The following is a 6499-nucleotide window of genomic DNA, read 5'->3' on the forward strand; positions in this document are numbered from 1 at the left end:
TACCAGACTGTTCTTGTTAAAGTTATCCGAAAAAAAAAATACAAGTGGATGATTTTCAGTCAGAGTTAAGCCCATCTCCATGGGGCACTGGAGAGGTGACTGCCAGGTGCTTTTGGTAACAGGGGCATAATAACTCTAGCGCGGACATATTGTTGGCACACGACAGCTATTCAAAACCAGATGGAGGAAACCAAGGAATGGGGTAGGGGAGCGGCGGGGCTTAGAGAATGAATAAAAGACAAAATGCCCCCCTGCTCTTTGCTATGGCTCTTCGTGGATTGAAAGCTCACATTGTGTGAAGTGGCAATCAAAATAAGGTTATTCAACTTCACAGACTGCATCGAAGGACCAAACTGTCCTCCCTAGCTCGCCAGGGTCTCACACTACCAAAACAGCCCTCTCCGTTAACTACTGTGGTTTATAGTCCTACAGCCCACGGTCACTTCATATTTTCAGGGAAACGTACATTTTTAAAATTTTTTCTCTAATTCCTGTCAACTAATTTCGCACAGTCCAGCGAATAGAGATGAATTCTCAGACCTAATTCGATTAAAAAAATAAAAATAAAAACGTCCTCCAGCCAGACTGCTCTTAAGTATCCTTGTATTCTGTAGGAGGGCCCCCTTCTCCTTCCCTCCTTTCTCTAAAGCAGCTCCCCTCTGGGTCCCTGTATCACCCATCCCCACCCCCTTCACCTCTGTCTATTTTCCTTGGGTGAGAGCCTTGCAATGAATAGGCGACATTTTTAAGAAGGCTGAGGGGGCTGGGACTTTGAGGAAGAGAATGGAGGCCACATGGGGTCCTCAGAGGAAAAGTTATTCCGGGACTGGTATAACTTAATGGCACTCACGGCTGCGGCGAGCGTGGACCTTTTACTTAGCAGCAGCAGTCCGTGCCCTCGACTCCTTTGAGACCATTTTCCAAGAAGAAAAGAAAGCAACATGGTTCTCAGCATCGACTCCACACAGTGTGGGCAGTTGCGCCCTGCCTTTCCTGCCAGACTTTTGTTCTGTGAATGTACAAGCACCTCTCTTTGTCTCTGGCTGCTGCCTTGGGTGGCATTCTTTTGCATCGACAAACAAGGGGAAGTTGGATGTGTTGCCATTCAGAAAAGGTAAATTTTGTCTGAAAAAAAAAATATGTCCACCGTAAGTCTTCAGATTTTCCTAAAGAACTGTGCGTATGAAACGCCCAAACGTTTATCCCAAAGTCGGCTGAAAGTATGATGTCATAAGAAACTTCATCTCCTCTTGTTTCTTCTGTGTTAATACAGATGCCTGACCAGTAATAGTAGTTTTCATGTGCTATGTTACTGTCTACGAATGACTTCATTTCAGACAAAAGGCAGGTTTCTTTCAGGAAGAGTCAGTTCCAGGACACACATGCAAGCAGGTGACATTTATGCTCCCTCGTGGTCCCAAAGCAAAGTTCTTTCACATTTATTTTGGTTAGCTACCTGGAGTGGGATATCTGAAGCCCTCGAATGTCTTGTGTGTGGAGAAATGCTTCCTGATGCCAGGTTTATATCTGGGAGAAACAAGTTTTAGTTTGGATTTCTGGTGCAGACTTGGTGCATCCGTAAGTCCAAAGTCAGAAGCTCTCATCATTCAACTTTCCGAGATATTCTTGGGATATCATGTGCACTTATACGGCAGACTAATCAATATCTCAGAGACCCTACACGGTTATAAACTTGTTTATCAGCTGCCTGAAAGTTTATTCCGAAACAGGAAATATTGAGACTTTTCATGGATCCTGCTGACTAAATGGTTAATTTGATTTAATGTAGGATTAGATCTGAATAGACTATTTGTTTATTGGATTCTAGAACATTCTTACAGTATCCATTCACGATAGTTCAGCTATTAGGGGTGAAGTCAGGATGGTGGTCCCTTTTTTATGACATCAGAGAGCCACTGATAAGGAGACTTCAGGTCAGACTCCCAAGGAGGTTCTGCTTTGATGAAGCCACAGCAGGAACCTAAGAGTCCATTCAAGGGCTCCTGGCTGTCTCCTGGAGGCATCAGCTGAGATTTATCCCTCTGATTTCTGCAGGCACCCTAGGCTCCATGTGTCTTCTCACCTCCACGGTGTTGAATCTGAGAAGGCACAGCCTGGAGCCACCTCGCCAGTCTATTTCCTTCAGTGGACAAAAGTAATAAGGTTTACAAAGAAGACTGCGCACTGTCTGGCCTGAATCCCCCGGCCAGGCAGGAACAGTGCTCTGGTTCGTGGAAGTCCAAAAGGACCACGTGGAGGATAGCTTGCTTATATAATGGGAACAATCAATCTACGCCTCCTGTCAAAGAAGACGCTAACATTGTTCTGTGGAGTCCGGATGCTTCCTGAACCTCCATCGGAGGTCAAAGGGCTCCAGAGCAGAGTTAGTAACCAGCAAACCTGACATTTATTAATCACTTACCTATATGTCCCTTATCATGCCAAGTGCCTTGCAGTAATTCTTTTTATTCTTATTTTAGAAGGCAGATGGATGGCAACGTCGCTTCTGTCTTACAAGTGGAGAAACTATAACAGGGACTTAAAATGAGTCACAGTGGTCAAATACCGTGATGGTTCACATGTGTGTGAGTGCCTTGGAACTCCTTCCAAACTTGAATATAATTATCCTGCTGTCCTGTTTGAGCCAGCTGTAGACCAGATTCTAAAGAACACCGTGTTGTCTGAGTGATGTTGTTCAACTAGGCTGCTGTTCAAGACATTTATTTCCTTATTTTAATTGGTTCTCCCTCAGATTTCTCCCTCTCAGGGATGCATATGGCTTTGAAGTGCTACAGCCAAGTCATCAGTGCACAGGTTGGCTTGTTTTGGGTTTTGGTTTGTTTGTTTGTTTTTTAACTTTTTATTGACTCTTTGTGAGTTTCACACCATGTATCCCAGTTCCACTCATCTCCCCATCTCCTCATTTCCGTCCTAAAGCTTGCAATCTCGCTTGCAAAATAAAACACACACACACACACACACACACACACACACACACACACACACACACACACACCAAAAACACAGCATAGAGAACATCTCATCACGGAAGCTGTAGTGTGTAACAATGTGTCCCACAGTAGATTCCTATCCATACAGCTTCACTTGCAAATGTTCATTGCAATCGAGTCATTGGTCTGGTTCGAGATCTTTGGCTTCTGTGACATCATCAGTGTTGGATCCTTGTCCGGACTCCTCCTGATTATCCTCTTGTTGCCCTGTGTCATGGAGATCCTGCAGCTTTGGATCAGCAGGACCAGCCCTTTCACCAGTCCGAACCGTACGCAGACAGATTTTTGGGTCGGGGCAATCCAGAGTCCTGAATCTGGGCCTGGGTGGAAGCTGTTTAGCCTGCTGGCCCTCTCCTATCTGCCCACTAGGGCAAGGTCTCCAGTATTGCTCTGGCTAGGCCACCCAATGCCACCATGCCCTCGGGCTGGCTTCCCTACACCCACTCCTCCAGAGCCAGCTCCACTGGGCTGCCAGGCAAGGTGCAGGGCCCACTCTCCCAAGTGCTGTATCCTCCGAGAGGCTGAGACAGCTCTCCTGCTCTCACAGCCTCAGGGCTGACTCACCCATGCCTTCCCCATCAGCAGGGCCACCTCTACTGTGCTGCCCAAGCAAGGCACAGGACCCCCTCTTCCGAAGTGCTACAGTCAGTGAGAGGGAAGGGCTAGCTCTCCTGATCTTATGATCCCAGGTCTCCAGGCTGCTGTAGACAGCAAGGTGAAGTGGGGGAGGACATCACCCCAGCACCTACACCGCCTCATACTGGACGATTGGAAAAGCCAGTGTTCCCATGCTTTCATCAGTGGATGGCTCATCCACAACCCTTCAACCAGGGCCAGCATTACTGTGCTGTCCAGGTACTGTGCAGGGCCCACTTTCTCAAGTGCTACAGCCAGTGAGGGGCAGGGATAGCTCTGCACATCATGGCAGATGAGTGGCGAGGTCATAACAGTTCTGCACAGCCCCTGTCTCATATGGACATCCTGATCAGGAACATCATGACCTTCGAGTTAGAGTTCCTGACTGCCTCAGGTATCAACGGATGAGGGGGTGGAGGACATCTACCACCCCCTCACCCAAGGTCACCTCATGGCAGAGGAATGGCGGGGCCAGCTCTTCCTGGATTATGCTCTCAGGATTGGCTCACCCATCCCCACCCTCCCAACAGGCCCAGCTCCACATGAAGACCAGGTGGAGTCCCTGTTTTCCGGCTGCTACAGGACCTGGGGAGAGGCAAAGGAGGGGTAAGGCATCATCCCTCTGGGTAGGACCAGCTCCCCTGTACTTTCCCCACTTGGACCTGGCTCCCCTGCACAGCCTGCTACCAGGTTCAGCACTATTGTGCTGTCCAGGCAAGGTGCAGGCCCCACTCTCCTGAGTACTGCAGCTAGTGAGGGGCAGGGCTAGCTCTCCCAGGTTCATGACCCTGTGGGGCAGTTTTCCCAACTGTTGAAGGTGGCAAGGGGTAGAGTCGGGGGCAGCATCACCCCGGCACCCAGACCGCCTTGTGGCAGATGAGTGGTGAGGTCAGTTCTCCCATACTCACGTTCTTTGGACCCGCTCATCCACACCCCTGCCACCAGTCAGCTCCACTGTGCTACCTGAGCAAGGAACAGGGCCTGCTCTCCAGAGTGGTGCATCCAGTAAGGGGCAGGGCCAGTTCTGCACAGCCCCTGTCTCATATGGACATCCTGCTCAGGGATATCTCCATGGGACATGTCCTCTAGTGCTAATATGAGCCATGGACATTGACACTAATCCCTGTGGTTGCACAGCCACAGACTCAGACATGGCCCTCGATAGCATCTCAGGCTGTCCCAGTGGCAGGGCTAGACACTCACAGCAGGCTACTCCCCTCCACCTTCAGTCTCCAGTTCCATCTATCTTCATAATGCCCAAGCTACTCCACTTCTCTTTCTCTCCCATCTGACCACCACATGCTCACACACTGGGGTGACTCCTGCTGAAGGCTGGCCAAGGGGCTGGCCTCTGGTTGACATCCTCCATCCGCACTGAGTGGCAGGGGTGGGTCTGTGATTTACCTATACCTTGTGCTGAAGGGCAGGTCTGTAGGTGGCATGGTGGTCTGCAGGTCTCTGTCTGTCTTCCTCTTCATATGCTGCATTGCCTGGATTTGATTTGATTTGATTTGATTTGATTTGATTTGATTTGATTTTTGAGTCCTAGGCATAAGACAGCTTTGGCCACCAAGCCAGCCATCAAGCTATGGTGAGTAAAGGACTGCCGTCTGCTCTGCCCCTGCCTGACATAAGAACAACAGTACCAACAAAATGTCTTTGTTCCCAATGCTGGCAGTTGTGGGTAGGAGGAAGCACACATGTTTTCAAGGCAGATTATTATACTCTACCATTTTGCCTTTCCTGATGGCAAAGGAGATTATTTGAGAAGTTGCAACTCTGACAATCCATGCACACTCGGTAAACATTTCATCCAAGCTGCAGAAAAACATGATCTATTTCCAGAACCTCGACAGCTCAACAATGACAAGATCCACATCAGCGAGCTGGGATTACTCCTTCCTTTGGATATTCAGAATTAATGCCAGTTGGCACTTTTTGACCAACCCTTCCTTTTCAAGGCTCCAAACAAAGTCACCTTTACCTATCAGCACGTGATTTCAAGCAGGGCTGTCATGTCATTGATTAGACCTCAGATTCTCTTCCCAGCCTTTTCTGTTCAGAGAATACAGCACAGTTACCCTAACCAAGCTGGATGTATTGTTAATCTATAGGTATCAAATATAAACTATCTTTTACTACCTATCACTTTTGGGCTAGGACTGAAACAGAAACAATTCATCTCTTTTACTGAACCATTTCAGGAAGTGGTTATTTTCCTTGAGAATTGTTGGGACTCAGCTTTTCAGAATGTTAACTCTGTTTTATGTTTTTATGACACTGGGTTGCATCAATGATAGCTCTTGACTCTCCCCACACATGCAGTTAGGAGTATGTTATTCTTCCTTAAGAACTGTTGAACAATTTTCAACAAGTAACCATTATTTGACACAATCTCAGGGACTATAGACAATATACTTTCCCCATCACCTACTTTTTAGTACCAAGATACCTAATCTATTCAGGGGTTCAGAAAATCCATGGTGAAATGCTTCCTAACTACTTAGATCCAAGGGAGAATGGTAGTGTGTTGATATTTTTATCACAGGAGCAAATATCTAAGAAAAGCATTTTAAGGTGGGGGGATTTATGTAGCTCATAGTTTCGGGGGTCATAGGCCACTGTTGGGTGGTTGTGTTGTTTCTGAGTGGTAAAGTAGACCATCATGGCTGAAATGTATTGAGAGAGGAAGCTGCCTACTCCTCCATGGTAGCCAGGGAACAATGAGCCAGGGTTGAGCCAGGGCAAGGACAGCCCCAAAGACACATTCCCAGCCAGGACCTGCACTCTACAGTTTCCAGAACCTCCCCAAACAGTGCCACCCACTGGAGACCAAGCCTTTAACAATTAAG

The 6499-nt window shown here is 47.8% G+C and overlaps 1 long non-coding RNA gene across 1 annotated transcript; it reads left to right on the plus strand.

The window, feature by feature from the left end:
* The first annotated feature begins 3184 nt into the window (after window positions 1-3184).
* On the plus strand, window positions 3185-5736 carry LOC120100818 (uncharacterized). The gene is made up of 3 exons (XR_015671653.1): window positions 3185-3280; window positions 4178-4253; window positions 5191-5736. It is a non-coding gene; the product is annotated as an uncharacterized LOC120100818 (long non-coding RNA).
* Window positions 5737-6499: the final 763 nt, after the last annotated feature.

Source organism: Rattus norvegicus, chromosome 2, assembly GCF_021556685.1.
Source record: "Rattus norvegicus strain SHRSP/BbbUtx chromosome 2, alternate assembly SHRSP_T2T, whole genome shotgun sequence".
NCBI lineage: Eukaryota > Metazoa > Chordata > Mammalia > Rodentia > Muridae > Rattus > Rattus norvegicus.